General features: G+C 46.4%; 2 pseudogenes; both read right to left on the bottom strand.

The window, feature by feature from the left end:
* Positions 1-3,125: 3,125 nt before the first annotated feature.
* Positions 3,126-3,730, bottom strand: LOC147125825 (uncharacterized; annotated as a pseudogene).
* A 265-nt stretch (positions 3,731-3,995) lies between these two features.
* LOC147125824 (uncharacterized) lies at positions 3,996-8,785 on the bottom strand (annotated as a pseudogene).
* Positions 8,786-16,597: the final 7,812 nt, after the last annotated feature.

The raw sequence follows: 16,597 nt of genomic DNA, 5'->3' as shown, positions 1-16,597 counted from the left end.
CGTATCAGGCTGTGAACTTGTAGTTGCACCTCAGAGAGGCCATCGCCGCAACGCTGTAAGTCGGAAGCATTGTTCTCAGGGACCAGAAAGACGAACTGTTGGTGAAAGTATTTTTCCTTCCTATTGTAACAGGCGTGTGTGTGTGTGAAGGGTTCCCTCAAGGGCACTCAATGGACTGTTTTTCACCATTTATTTTCCTCAGCACTCTGTAGAAGAAAATATAGACACACTGTCAAATCTGCCAGCTTGCAAGCACGCAGTGCTCCGTTCCTCTCAGCAATTGTCATCGAATTGTGAGGGAAGAAGGAAGTCGCTAAGGAAGCCCAACGGGCGTGACGGAAGCAGAGTGCGCCCATTACGCAGGAAATGACTGAATATTAATACATACAAATGACTCATTGAGATTAAATTCACAAATATGCAAAAATAACCATGAAATGATCATTTAAATTCAAAAACACAATCAGGAAGAAAAATAATATATAATAAAGCAACACTGTGTCACAAGATAAGACAAGATAAGAATGCCTTTATTGATCCCACAGTGGGGAAATTTTCATTGTTACAGCAGCAAAGATATAGGTCACACAGGGGCGGCGGCATAATGTGGCCATTAATGTATAACATTGACGGCAAACATTTAGGATATGTAAATATACGCAGTAACATGTGTATATACACATGTATATACACACCAACCTACATCTACATAAAAAATATGAGGAACACTCATTTCGGCCTGTACATAGTACAGAGGAAAAACTACTCTAAGTAAGTGACAGTGCTGCAGTGCTGTAGTGAAATGTAAGTGACAGCATTGGATAAAACTAAAACTAGACTAACAGTAGTGGGGAATGTTGAGTATTGCACGGTATTACAGTATTGGGGAATATTGGGTATTGCACGATACGAGCTCAGGTGCAGGACTGCACAGTTGCACTAATGTCCGCCAGTTTGTAGAGACTACACAATGTTCTTGTTAAAGAGTCTGACAGCAGCTGGCAAGAAGGAACGGCGGAATCTCTCCTTGGCACAGCGAGGGTGTAACAGTCTGTCACTGAAGGTGCTGTGGAGTGCTGTTAGGGTGCCCTGGAGGGGGTGGTCCGGGTTGCCCAGCATTGATGACAGCTTGGCCAACATCCTCCTGTCCCCCACCGAGTCCACAGAGTCCAGGGAGCAGCCCAGGACAGAGCCGACCCTCCTGAGCAGTTTGTCCAGCCGCTTCTTGTCCCGGGCCGAGACGCCGCCTGCCCAGGTGACCGCTCCCTGGAAGATGACCGATGCAACTACCGAGTCATAAAAGTTCCTGAGGAGTGTCCCCTGAACCCCAAAAGACCTCAGTCTCCTGAGTAGGAAGAGTCTGCTCTGACTCTTCCTATAGAGGGCGTCTGTGTTGTCGCACCAGTCCAGTTTATTGTTCAGATGAACGCCCAGGTACTTGTAAATTGAGACTCTCTCAACATCTGTTCCCCGGATATTCACTGGTGCAGGTGAAGAGTACTGGCGCCTACCGAAATCCACCACCATTTCTTTGGATTTCCCCGCATTGATCAGGAGGCGGTTCTGCTGGCACCAGTCCACAAAACCCTGAGTAAGTTCTCTGTACTCCCGATCATCTCCGCCTGTGATGAGGCCGACGATCGCAGAGTCGTCAGAGAACTTCTGCAGGTGACTGGTAGGGGTGTTGTAGTTGAAGTCCGAGGTGTAGAGGATGAACAGGAAGGGAACCAAGACAGTTCCCTGTGGGGCCCCCGTGCTACAGAGGAGCACGTCAGACACACAGTCCTGTGTCCTCACATACTGTGGCCGGTTTGTGAGGTAGTCCTGGATCCATGTGGTGAGGTGGTGGGCCACCCCCGCCCGCTCCAGCTTGTCTCCCAGTAGGGTAGGCTGGATGGTGTTGAAAGCACTGGAGAAATCAAAGAACATGATCCTCACAGTGCTCCCCGCCTTCTCCAGGTGGGAGAGTGAAGTGTGGAGGAGGTAGATGATGGCATCATCCACACTGATGCCAGGCTGATATGCGAACTGGAGTGGGTCCATTGAGGAGCTCACCAGGGGGCGCAGGTGGACAAGGACCAGTCTCTCCAGGGTCTTCATCAGGTGAGACGTCAGCGCCACTGGTCTGAAGCTGTTGAGCTCCTTCGGGGTGGGGGGTCTTTGGCACCGGGACCAGGCAGGATGTTTTCCATAGCTGGGGGACCCTGCCCAGCTTCAGGCTCAGGTTGAACATGTGCTGGACAATTCCACACAGCTGGTCTGCGCAGGATTTGAGGAGCTGGGGGCTGATGCCATCTGGACCCGCTGCCTTCCTCGCCTTCATCTTCTTCAGCTGGTTCCTCACCTGAGATGTTGTGAAGGCCCAGGCTGGGCAGGAGGGAGTGGTGGCTGTCTGGTGTAGCTGGGAGCTGGAGACTGTGGAGAAAAGGGGGGAGGGGGTGACACGCCCAGCAGGAGGAGTAGGTGGAGGCTGCAGCAGGAGAGACTGAGTGGAGGCAGGCATCTGATCGAACCTATTGAAAAAGAGGTTCAGCTCATTTGCCCACTGCAGGTGCCCCCCAGTCCGGGTCTTGGGTTGTCCGTGGCCAGAGATGGTCTTCAGGCCCCTCCAGACTCCCCTGGCGTTATTCTGCAGCAGCTGCTCCTCCATCCTCTTCCTGTAGGACCTTTTCCCCTCTCTGATCCTATATGTCATATGTCAGTTTTTGTTGATGGTGGCGGCACCATGTGGACAAAAGCTGTAGTGTTTTGACAAAACTCAACCACATTACCCATGCGTGCCAGCGCGTTGTGTCGAGAAATCCTGAGCTCTCGCTGGCCTGCAAGTTGGACGGAATTACATTTCTATTTAAAGTGGCTGTGTGCAATGAGGTAATGAATCCAATTTTGTTCAAACAATACTTTGATTTCTTTGTTTGTATTGGGGCTTCTGCCGTGAGACACCAGTAATAGCGCGTAGACGTTCGATTTATGTCCTTATAGCGAAATGAGGAAGTGAGTATGCCGCAAAGCAATTCAGGACATTTGTATTTTGTGTGTGTGTGTGTGTGTGTGTGTGCCAGGGTTGATCCCATCCTCCTCAAAGTTGATCAGTGCCAGTAAAAACGATACAAACATCAATTTACCTGACAAAAAGGCCAAGTTTAGGAGGAGGAAGTGGGAACCCATCCTTGTAAATACGTCTAGCAAGTCCTCTTCATCACTTTCCTCCATTGTGCCCTGGAGGCCTTTCTCAACTGCTGATCTCTCAATGGGAGGAAGGTAGTTCAAGAATGATGATATCAGAATGTCTACATCAACTGAGTCGACGCCATGGATGCAGGCTAACATGACAACCTGTGACAGCCTCACTGGCATAACACCACGGTCTCATAATCCTTTCACCCAGATCCGCCCAACCGCTTGCCAGTCAGCCTCACAGAAATCTGGTCTCAGCCTTGGAGCCGGCTCTGTTTCCCCTTGACACTGTTGAAGAAATTGTTCCCAGAACGCAGTGTAACCCTCCCTTGACACACCCGCATCATCAATAGCTTTGTCATTGACCAACTTAAATCTCTAAATTGAATTCCATTACGCCGCTGTCCATAAACACAAACAAAAGATCATCAACAACTTTTATCCTACGACTCGATGCACGCCGTGTGCTCCTTGGATCTCCTAGGTTGTCAGGTGAGGTTGGAGGGGACAGCTGACTGCTTGAAATTGAGAGCAAGTCTTGCTGGAAACCAATTGTTCCACCGTCATGTAAGAATAAAACAAAAATTGTCTTTAGTCAACGTAGCTGAGGTGAAATGTGAAATGAAATTTGAGCACATTTGTGTGCCGATCAAAATAATACCTATAAGCGCCTGGCCCCCACCTCCCAAGAACCAACAAACTACGGTAAATAGTCAAATGCAAATTGCAGTTTAAGATTAACAATCAAGTGAGTTGCTTTCGATTATTGAATAATAAGTATTTCTGAAATGATGTTTTGAGTTGTGTTGAAACGGAATTGACCGTTTAAGCAATTCTCAGGAGGTTTGTTTTAGATATGTGAATGAATGAATGAATGAATGAATAATGCTGATTCTCCAACACCCCCGATCCCCGAGCCATTTGGAACGGCTCTGGTCATGTCAATAATTTCAAAGCAAGCATCAGGGAAATCTTTGGCGATGAATCCAAACTGCATCCTGTTCACTTAAGTCGGTGTCCTGCCCCTGGCCAATGTCTGTTTCATTATTTGCTGTTGGGGTTGAGGGAGACGGTTGAGACTTTCCTGCCCCTTCTGCTGTCCCAGTCTCAGAAATTCCTCTCTGTTTTTTGAACCTTGTTTGCAAATGCACAATCTGCAACGAATGCAATGAACACACTCATTAAATGGTGTGCAAACAATAGAGAGTAGGATGTCGTGAATTTCCCCTGTGTCTTTGTGATGCATTTTTTTAGCAAACATGTTCATTGTTGGCACAATATTTTTGTTTTTTGAACGAGCAAAATGACTTCACTCGTGTTTGACTTCAATCCAACATAAATATTGTACCCGCTGTCACAAACCTGTTCGCCTCTGTCACTGTCAGACGAGTGTCCATGATCCGGTACATTTCTATGGATATCATCCGCATCAAGGGGAGGTCCATCTTCAATCAACTGTGAAAGTTCTCTCACCGTGTTCTCTCACTGCATTCATCCACTTGACATGTTGAAGGATCTTCTTTTGTGCAAATGTAAGCAGCTTCAGTTTTTTGTTGTTGTTTTTTTTTCATAGAGTCTGCCAATCGTTTCATTGAAAGCAATCTGATTTCTTTTAAAATCACAGATGTCACCAACTGGTCCTTTGGTTGAGCTTCCATCTGGGACAAATAGCTCTTTTCCCAACCCCAACATCTGAGCAACAGTTGCTGTTTGCTCCATAACGGCATGCCTTGTTCCTCCACCATTGCTTGTCCTCACTTGATGGTATTCATTGCCATTAGAATGCTGCCATCCTATTTCAATCTTCCCGCGGGTCTTTTCTGCTGAAACTTTTTTATGTCTTGCCATTCGGTCATCATGGTTTTGGAGCGCACCTGGAGTTCCACCCAGTACACCTTTTTTCCTTGATCTTATTTTGGCTCTCAATCTTTGGATGAGAGCGTCATTATCGCCACTGGACATTTTCTGTTGACAAAAGGATGGGACTAAAAAGTCATGTCAGGTTGTTGCATTCTAAGAAGAAACTTGCAATAATTCTTTATACACCTGTATCAGAATGCTATGCCCAGTAGCTGTTTGTAATATTCATGTTATCGTTGTTAAACATCGACATAGAACATAGAAAGTATTGTATAAGGGTAGTCATCATAGTTTATTTTGATTGAAGTATTTTTGTGTGCTGGGGAACCCTACGAAGACGAGCAGGTTTGAATTTGTTATGTTTATCACTTACATAACCTTTCTAAAAATGGCAAAGCACCAATTCGTAATTTGCAGTACTCTCCTGACTGAACGGGTGCCACAATACAATTTTTAATGTCACTCCGCAAAGGCAACACACTGGGTGGTATCCTACAATAACAAAAAGTAGTCCCCCTGGATTGTATGATTGCCGAGAGCAAATCCATAACAATTCCTCCCTTCCAGTTGGAGTGGCAGCCTTTGTACTGGCTTCTCCATTTGATGCATCCAAGAGCTGGTCAACGTGCCTTCGGAGTACGACATCAGGCTCTACACTCACAGTGTACGAGAGCGCTCCTGTTTGTGATAGAATCGCAGCAGACTGCCACTTGTCGCTGTGATTCCGGTCATCTCTGGCAAGGACCAACTTCAATTTCCTTCTCAATTTTCGCTGCAACTGAGTTGGTGAATAATGTTTTTCTTGGACATGTTTGCGGATGTCCGGCTTCATTAAATCCAGGCGTGACCTTAGATTTCTTGCCATGAACAACTTTGCAGGTGAGTGACCAGTTGTGGCGTGCGCTGCGCCGTGTTTCTGTAGGCCGTCAGAAAGTTTGCAATTTTCTGTCGCAGAGGCACTTCTTGCTTGATTTCACGGACTGCTTGAAGGTTTGAACAAAACGCTCAGCCAGTCCATTCGGAGCTGGGCGGTGAGGAGCAGAAGTGATGTGCCTTACGCCATTGCCCTTAAGGAAAGTCTGGAAGTCATGTCATGTCATCTTCCAAACCGCTTCTCCTATACAGGGTCGCGGGGAGTTGCTGGAGCCTATCCCAGCCGTCAACGGGCGAAGGCAGACTACACCCCGAGCTGGTCGCCAGCCAGTCGCAGGGCACACATAGACACTGTCACTGAGCGGGAATCGATCCCACGCTGCCCGCACACAACTCAGGCGTGTGTACCACTACACTATCAGTGGACAGTCTGGAAGTCCTCACTGGTAAATTGGGCACCATTGTCACTTACTGGTTGCCGAGGGAAACCTGTCCGGGCGAAAAGCATTTGCAGCAGGTTAGTAGACTTTGCGGAAGTAGCTTTCTTTACAGCAAAGACTTCAGGCCACTTTGAGTGGGCGTCAACAACAATGAGAAACATTTGGTCCATGAAGGCTCCCGCATAATCCACGTGTATGCGCTGCCAGGGAGCCACTGGCCATTCCCATGTGTGAACGGGTGCAAGTTGGGGTAGACGTTGGGTTCCATGACAACCTGTGCACGACTTGACGAGATCTTCAGTTTGTTTATCAAGGCCAGGCCACCATAAATAGCCCGTGGTTTACATACTTCTTCTGCATACTTCTTGCAAGACTTTTCATTTTGACTACACCCATATGTCCATCGTGCAAAGAAGCAAGCACGATAACACGCGATCCCTACAGGATACAGCCTTGACACGCAGTAAGTGGATTGTTCCTGGAAAAATATTGGGACAGTTCTTCATCACAATGTGCCGGCCATCCATTTACGGTGAAGTCATAAACACGGGCCAGCAAGGGGTCATTTCTTGTTGCCCTGCTTAGTTGTGCGCTTGTGACGGGAAGAGGTTCCATTTGTACCACGCGAATGCTCAAAGCAGGGTCTGCGGCCTTCTCGGACAGTGGTTGTGGAAGGCGGGACAATCCCTCTGCATTTCCATGTGACTTGCTTCCGTTATATTCGATGGTGGCGCATGTGAGCTCCGAGGAATAAAGCCCAACGTTGCACACGCGCTGCAGCCATAGCAGGAACGCCTTTGCACGGACACAAGAGGGAAAGTAATGGTTGGTGACCCGTGATCAAAGTGATGTATCGGTTGAACTTTTTCACAGCCCTCATTAGGCGCGACGCTTGTCTGTCTATTTGAGCATAGTTGCGTTCGGCAATAGGACGCTCTGAGCCATCATTCGTTTGGTGAGATACGACGGCGCCAATTCCATAATGGCGATGCGTCACACGCTCATCTCAGTGGCAAGTTTGGATCATAGTGTGCCAATATTCATTCATTCATTCATTCTCCATACCGCTTATCCTCACAAGGGTCGCGGGGCGTGCTGGAGCCTATCCCAGCTGTCTTTGGGCAGTAGGCAGGGGACACCCTGAATTGGTTGCCAGCCAATCGCAGGGCACACAGAGACAGACATTCGCACTCACAATCACACCTAGGGGCAATTTAGACAGTCCAATCAACTTACCATGCATGTTTTTAGAATGTGGGAGGAAACCGGAGTACCCGGAGGAAACCCACGCAGGCACGGGGAGAACATGCAAACTCCACACAGGGAGGCCGGAGCCGGGATCGAACCCACGACCTCTGAACTGTGAGGCGGACGTGCTAACCAGTCGACCACCGTGCCGCCAGTGTGCCAATACTTCATCTGAAATCATTTATGTTTTTCATTGTTCCTACGCCTTCGCTGAACATGTTAAGATGTTTGTCGAGCATGTGTGCCAATTGTGCATCTGCATGCTGCTTGGAGGCAATCTTCATACAACGGATCTCACGCCGGTTCCGTTTGATTTGTCTTATCCATCGTCGTCCAAATCGGGGAACACCTCCGTATTTTAGTACAAATAGCTCAAGGTTACAGATGTGTTTTTCATATTTGACTTTTACCTTGAGTTTTCCCAATGGTGAGACTTTGTGACCAGTCTATGTCTTCAGTTTCACTCCAGTACGTGACATCTTCATTTCTGTGGAAATGTTTCTTGTAGTCTTTCAAGGATATGACGTAGCTGTGTCCAATTCCATTCGTAATGGCACGCCATTGACTCTAGGTGGCAGCCACATCACATCCGCGTCCTCTCCTGTAGCATGTAAATCTATAGGCAAGACAATTCCTCTTCATTTGAACTGGAGTCCATTTGTCCACATTACATACTCTTTGTCCGCTTTTGGCACTTGCATGACTGGGTTTTGATTGACACATTTTCTGTATGTTTCCCCTTTTATTACATTTACGGCAGTCTTTTTCCTTAAACCAAGACTCATCAGGGTCATGTGACTTCTTGCCGCGTCCAAAACAGGGCTTCAATTTGGCATCGCGCTGTTTGGTGTGCATCTCAAACACAGAGCATGTTGCTGAATTTTGACCTTGTAAGTCTGTTGCATCCTTTGCTGCTATCTCCGCTGATATGGCGATTTCCAGTGCTCGATTCAAGGTAAGCTTGTCCTCCGTTAGAAGGCGTTCCTGTGTGTGCCCGTTGTCCAGTTCACAGACGAAACGGTCACGGAGCGCGTCAGATCGTCCCTCTCCAAACTGAAAGTGCTCCGCGAGTCTCCGAAGCTCGGCAATGTGCTGCGACACGGACTCTCGTCCCTCGACTGGTTCCTCTTATGAAACCTCAAGCGCTCGGCAATCACTAACGGTGCCGTCTTGGTGAAGTTCAACATTGTTCGGGGAATACTGATGTCTTCGGCTGCAATGCTGTGCCTGTACGACTGTGAGGCGCTGGAACACCGACTATGGGGCTTGGGCACGCGTCGACCATCACACACTTCTTTTTGCTCCTTATCAAGAGAGAGAGCGAGTCTGTTGGAGCGGCTGCATTTTGTGCTCTCTGTGTTGTTTGCAATAAATACGCCAAGTTTGGCCGAAGAAGTTCATTGCATCCGTCGCGAATCCTCCCAATGGAACGTTCAGCCGCAACAAACTTAACAGGTTACGGGCCCAGGAGCCATTTGGAAGAAAAGTTTGTCAGTTTCCATCGTGTAGAGAATTCGCGGGCGGCGTGCTAAGGAAAAGCTACTTAGCAAGAAGAGCTAAATAGCATGACGGATCCGTCACGTTTGCAGACTTCCAAACTAAGCTAAGAGGTTTTGAGGAGACAGAGAAGATAACTGCGGCGGAGTCAAGTGATAGAGTAATGAAGACCTAAGGAAGAGCCGGATGTCGTCCCGCCAAAATCAGCGCACGTGTTCGAAACAAAGAAGACACAGAGACGGAGTGCTTCAAGTGTGGCGTCAAAGGACACCGGGCAAAAGTGTGCCGACAAAAGACATGGTGCAGTCGTTGCAAAAATGACACACACAAAGACTCCGCGTGCAGGCGTAAAGATAAAGACAAACAGGACGGTGTGGGTAAAATCTCAGAAGAAGTTGAGAAATGGACAGACTGGTACCCAGAAGCAGACGGCGCACAGCATCCAGGAGGAAGGCCCGATGGTGGACACAGGAGCTACATCTCATATCATCACCGACGTGACCAAGTTCAAGGATTTTGACAGCACGTTCCGACCAGAAAAGCACAGCGTCGAGTTGGCAGATGGCAGCAGGTGTGGCGTAGTCGCTCAGAAAAGAGGTAATGCTGAGTTTTACCTGATTGACGGCAGAGGACAGCGACACAAGGTGACACTCAGAGATGCACTCTTCATACCAACATACCCACACGACATCTTTTCGGTGAAGGCGGCGACTACCAGTGGGGGCGGTGGTCCTTTTCAAAGGAAAGGACTGATAGCCACAGACGGTACGAAATTCCACATTCATGTATATAGCGAGTTGTTCTATTTGCATACTGAGGGTGAGTCTACGGACAAGTGTAATGCATGCCATGACATTCAGACGTGGCATCAGATATTAGGCCACTGTAATTATGATGATGTTCTCAAGCTGCAGAATGCGGTAGAAGGTATGCAGATCAAAGGCCAAACAACTAGGCCAGAACAAGACTGTGAAGTGTGTATTGGGGGGAAATTTGCCCAAACTAGGAATAGAGACCCTGATACTAGAGCAGAGCCTCCATTACAACTGGTACACACAGACCTTGCAGGTCCAATATCTCCAAATTCACTAGAAGGGTACAAATATGTACAGTCATTCACTGACTGACTGATTACTCAGGTGCTGTATTTGTCTATTTCCTGAAACAGAAGAGCGGCACTGTACAAGCTCCAGAAACGTTTCTTGCAGATATATCCCCATGTGGGAAAGTGGCGTGCATTAGATCCGACAACGGGACTGAATATATGTGCAAGGAGTTCCAAGCACTCTTGAGGAAAAACAGGTTAAGACGTGAAACGTCAGCCACCCTATTCCCCACACCAGAATGGAACTGCTGAAAGAGGTTGGCGTACACTTTTCGAAATGGGCAGATGCATGAGAGTCGAAAGTGGGCTACCAAAATACCTATGGCACTACGTTGTGCAAATTGCAGCAATGGTACGCAACCGATGTTTTAACAGACGTACAGGACAGACTCCTTACCAGCTGTTAACAGACAAGAAGCCAAATGTGTCCAGAATGCAAAAATGCGGTTCTGTGTGTTACACATACAAAGAAGACAAGGGAAAATCAAAACACGGCAAGGTAATGATAATAATCATATGGGTCGATGACTTGATCATTGCAGCCAGCAATGAAGATGTTTTGAAAGAGGTGAAAGAGATGCTGGCAGAAAGGTTCCAAATGAAAGATTTAGGACAACTCAAACATTTTCTGGGTATTGATTTCAATCAATATGATGGATGTGTAAAAATGTCACAGGAAAGATACAGCAACAAGACACTACAGCGTTTTGATATGCTTGATTGTAAAATCACAGAGACACCATGTGAGCAAAAGATACAATGATGATGAGAATGCTACAAAAACGAATGATGTCAGAATGTACAGGGAGGCTGTGGGAAGCCTTATTTACCGGACTACGTGTACCGGGCCAGACTTAAGCTATGTGGTGAGTAGGTTATCTCAGTGTTTTGCTGAACCTACATTGGAACAGCGGGTTACCGCGAAACATGTGCTAAGATACCTCAAAGGCACCTCTGACAAACGACGAAGCTTCAAAAGGAACAACAGTGAGAAACTAGGTTGACATCATGCCTATAGTGACGCAGACTGGGCAGCTGATACCAGCGACAGGCGCGGTACTACAGGTTACTGTCTGTTTCATAGTTCTCCAGTTTCATGGAAAACAAAGAAACAACCCACGGTGGCAGCATACAGAATACATGGCACTAGCTTCAACCATACAAGAATGCCTATACTTAGACCAATTTCCAAGTGCAATTGACAATTACCAGTACATACCAACAATTGTGTCTGATGACAATCAGGGGACAATCGCTCTTGCCAAGAATCCTGTCAACAGACAGAGATGGAAACACGTGGACATAAAACACCATTTTATTAGGTCTACTGTGAATGAGGGGAGAGTAACTCTGATGTGTTGTCCAACTGATAACATGGTTGCTGATATCGTGACAAAACCGCCAACAAAGTCGAAACTGAAGAAGTTTGAAAGTGTTATTTTTGGAGTTTACAATGTGTAAGACATAGGTCCACATTGTTACTGTATTTTGGTTTGTTCAAATGTCAACAACGTGAGCACAAGTGGGGGTGTTAAGGGAATACTGATGTCCTCAGTTGTAATGTTGTGCTTGTGCCACTGTGAGGCGCTGGAACACTGACTATCGGCCTCGGGCATGCGTCGTCACACACTTCTTTTTGCTCCCTATTAAGAGAGCGAGCGAGTCTGTTGGAGCGGGTGCATTTTGTGCTCTCTGTGTTGTTCGCAATAAATACGCCAAGTTTGGCTGAAGAAGCAGCTCATTGCATCCGTCGTGAAGTCTTCCAAATGCAACGTTAAGCTGCAACAAACTCGACATACTGCTTGCCTCGTCAGGGTGATGTGATGGTGTAAGTCACATGTGTCAAAGTCAAGGCCCGTGGGCCACATCCGGCCCGCGAGAAGGTTTTGTACAGCCCCTGCGATGATATTGCTTTATTATTAGATCCGGCACGCAGCCTGCAGCAAGCCGGTGTGGGGAGCAGAGGTGCTCGGGTCCTACGCGCCGGCCGATGACGTCAGGCTTTAGAATATATTGTAGCGTCTTCCAAGAACACAGACATAGTTTAATTATCATGTTTTTATTAGTACAGTGGGCTACTGTGGGTCGCAGCCGACGCCAATACAGTACGGCAGTCGTTCGGTCAAAAATGAGCTTCGTCTCTCTTTCGTCCTCAGCTCGCATGCCCTCTCGCCGCACGATGCGTTCATTAACCTTGGAAATAACACAACTTGGCAAGACGTAAATTCGACCGCAACACAGACAACCCAATTCGTTACACTACTTCTGTAATGTATTTCTTTGCATCTATGTTTGCCACCCCTGGCTGCTGTTATAACGAACATTACCGCTACTTTTGCGAGGAACGTCCGTCGGTCGTCTACGTGCAGACTGAAGGCTTCACGTCACTTTTCGTGGCTTTCAGAATCGGATTGTGGTGAAAAGTTATTTGGAGTAAAACTTTATTCAGAAATACTTCATCTTAGAAATCTCACGTTGTTTTGTTATTAGTAATTGTTGGCATTTGATAAATTCATTGAGTTTCGATGTAGTGCTGAGATGTCCCACACTGTGAGCAGGCATGGAACGCTCCTCGAGCGCTAGTGTTGATGGCGAGACTTGGTTTCTTTTATTTTCCTCCTTCGACAAAGCTAGCTAGTAGTTTGTTCGTGCCAGAAAACTCAGTAGTTGCAAATTTCCCGTGTTTCACCACGTTTGTTGTTGCGTGTAAATGTAAAGCGTAAAGATGAGTTTAATAATTTGGGTTCGTGTCAGGTAACTGCTGTACATAATAGCCTGGATATTTTCTCGTGAGTGATGTCACGTGGATGAATACTAGTTAGTTATTTCGGCTAGTATGCTTACTATTCTAGTGATGAAACGTGTGAATGTGTATTGTATGCGTTGTTTGGCAGTTTAATTGCTTAATACGGTTTAGGCATATTGTTAACAAATGGATATGCATTGGATGATGTTGCTAGGTTATTCTTTGTCTGTGTTGTTGCAGACCACAATAAATAGACGTGTCACGTGGAATACGGGCCTGTGTGGGGGTGGGGGGGGGGTGGGGGGGGCGGGGACAAACATAGAGGCAAAGAAATACATTACACAAACATAAAGCGTGACATCATCATCAGGCACGAAGGACCCAATCCAATTTGGACATTTTATAAAATTTCAATGAACATTCTATCAGTCCGGCCCTCGGCTTGTCGCAATTTTTTTTATTTGGCCCTCTGTCCATTTGACTTTGACACCCGTAGTGTAAGTCTAAAGCCCTCGAAAAGTGGCAGCCCGACGGAAGAAAAAGACTGGAGTCATGGTATCCATCACTTAAACCAGATGAGCTCCAGGCAAAAGTAGGAAGGGCCATTGACAGGAGTGGTCAATTCGATGTAGAAAGGCCAGAAGAAACAGAAATAATAACAGTAATAATGGATCACCCCAAACTAGAGTATAACCGTAGGGGAGCAGCCCAATGGTTTCACTGGTGGATAAATGTATTGCAAATGCGTGATGTTGTCGAACTTGTTAGCCCAGATTACAAATGGGATTCAGTTGTAAAAATGTTGGTTTCCATAACACAGAGCAGGGCAAAACGGTTGGTGGTAGTGATACAACGGCAGCATCAAGGTATCGGGAGCATCAGGGATTGCGTGACTAAATAAGAAAGATAGCTTCAAGACATAAAGAATGGAAGGAGAAGGAGAAGAGTTTCCTGATACGGAAATAACATTGGAAAGTCCAGAAACACTCACACAAATGAGACAAGATACTTTACAGCAGATGTGTCCCCTCATTAGGACAGAACCACTGCCGCCCTTACTGACAGAAACGACAAAGAAATGTAACATCAGGAACGGGATAGTGATGTGTCACCACATGGGGAGTCCTTGGGATATAACTGGGGATGCCCCAATAGTACTTACAGATGAAAGGTTAAGACCCCATAACAAAAGGTTTCGCCCGAGTTTGAGACTTACAGAGGGGAATGAGTATGGGGTGGAAGTGGAAGACGAGACTTAAGTCCGGGAGAAGGAACTCAGGTTGTGGCAACTAGTGGCAGAAGCTCGACGTATCATATGATAATACATATCCCTGTACTTAAGTGGACAGAGGAAGCAGATCAAACCCAATATTTGGGGAAAAAAATGACACAATTACTAGAAACCGGTGTGAATAGAGCTATGGAGAAAGGAGCATTGAGGATCGTAATGGACGTAAATGGGATAAGATCTGGAAAAATGTTATGGAAAGTGGCTGAGTTGGTAGCAGTAGGTGCTTTTAAACTGCAAATTTCAACTCCAGTAACCTCAATAGCAGGAGCTAAATTTGTGGTGGTAATATCAAAAGAGCAGAGAGGAGAAAGGAGAAACCACATCTACGCCAAACAGAACGAACGACTCTAACCGAGCACTGCCTTCCGCATCAGAGGAAGGCCAAAGACGACGGTTGAGAGACACCAGAAACTTGGCAGAACCTACACCTTCACCACTAAGTCCCGAAGAGGAAAGTGATGATGGAAGCGACTCAGAGGAAGAAGGATGGAGCAACACACCGTCCCCTGTCCTACCTGGAGCTGAAGCGGAGGAAGAGGAGCTGGAATCTATGACATCAAACGCGGCCCTCACTGACCCTGAGGAGCAGCTCCCGAAAGAGGTCAAAAGACCAACAAACAAAGGGAAAAAGAAGAAAACACAACCAGTGTTTAACATCTATCAAGCTTCAGAAAGACTGGCCAGGGATCCACAACTGGGGTACGCTGAAACCTGGGACGGAAGGAAAACCTTTATTCCAGAAGCAGGACAGAAGGAATATCCGTACCCCATAACCTGGCTAGAGAAACTGGATGACTGTCAGGTTCACACCAAGTGAGACATTCATAAAACAATGCACACAATGAGGAGAGAAGACACTCAACAGACACTCAACAACAATATTGTCTTTTTACTTGCAAGGAGAGCGCAGGGAAGTGTACGATTACAGTTCCTAAAACCCTCTGCCCGGCTCCTGCGCCCCCTCTGTTTTTATTTTTCTTCGGTGTCCCTGATAACAAAGGTGTTCCAGCTCTACGGGAAAGGGGAGCAAAAGCAGCTGGAACACTATGAACTTGTTTTGTCTATGTGTGTGTGTGTGTGTGTGTGTGTGTGTGAGCAATTAACATACATATGTGAAAGCAAAGCACACCAAGCAAGTTGGCCTAATGATAAAAATCAAACACCTGAATAATAAAATGCATTATTATTCTTACATTCCCCCCTGTTTTTATATAATATAAAGCTAAACACATGAACAATAAAATACATCATTATTCGTGTATAGTATAAAGCTAAACCTACAAAACTAACAGGCTTAATAATGAAAAATCAACATGAATAATAAAATGCATTATTATTCTTACATTTCCCCCCTGTTTTTATATAATATAAAACTAACTATAATATAAAACCAAACCTGAAAAATCTGATTGAAAAATCCAACACCCGAATCATCGTGTACAACATTAATCACATTCCCCCCTGTTTCTCTTACATTTGCACAATCCTCATATCATCGAATAGACCCTCCACAAAGGCTTTAATCTACTGAATCACTCTCATGAAAACAAATGTAATTAGACCCGAGGTTGTCAATGTAATTTACTCATGATCTCCAAGACCCGGAAAGAGATCTGGAAGGGAAAGCGAAATGTCAACAGGAGCATCAAAACAAGTGTCATCAGTGTCATCATTACTCTCAACTGTACGATAAAGCAATAACGGATAAACATCGTTCAATTTGGACGTCGTAGGTGCAATAGCTGTAGTGATCAACCGGTTGAGCAGTGCTCCAAGACAAGGAATACAACAACACCCACACAACGTGAGGATAGCTGCAAACACAGCAACAGAATCCAGGACAGAGGAAACCTAGTCCTTGTAATCTACCAAATGTTCTTTCCCACCACTCCGTCCAAAGAGACGTGTCCACTCCAGAGTGCTCCTTCATCTTGTGGTTGAGAACGCGGAGGCCATCGATGGCCCTGGTGAGGGACCCCTCCGGGGCCCTGTTGTTAGATATGACTGTACAACACCGGTCGCCAAACATGGCGCACACCCCACCCTTTTCCGCCAGGAGCATGTCAACCGCTATGCGGTTCTGGAACGTCATGAGAGAGGTGGCTGCCAATTGTTCTTTGATAGCAAGAAATCCTGCTTCAGTATAGTTACCCAGTTTCTGCACATTGTAGTGGAGGCAGTTGATCCTGTCAACATTCTTATTCAGCGTGATCCAAATAAAAATGGACTCCCAACCAGCTGCAATCTGATCAACCAGTTTATACTCATCTGGTACACCTCGAGGTACGCCAATAGCATCAATATAGGTCGGATCTCCATCCCTCCAGGAAGCACTACGCCGACTCCTAAAGAACTTGTCT

Source organism: Filicampus tigris, unplaced genomic scaffold, assembly GCF_054856515.1.
Source record: "Filicampus tigris isolate MCC_2025a unplaced genomic scaffold, RoL_Ftig_1.0 HiC_scaffold_33, whole genome shotgun sequence".
Lineage (NCBI taxonomy): Eukaryota > Metazoa > Chordata > Actinopteri > Syngnathiformes > Syngnathidae > Filicampus > Filicampus tigris.
The sequence above is the reverse complement of the archived record's forward strand: the minus strand, read 5'-3'. Positions and strand labels throughout refer to the sequence as shown.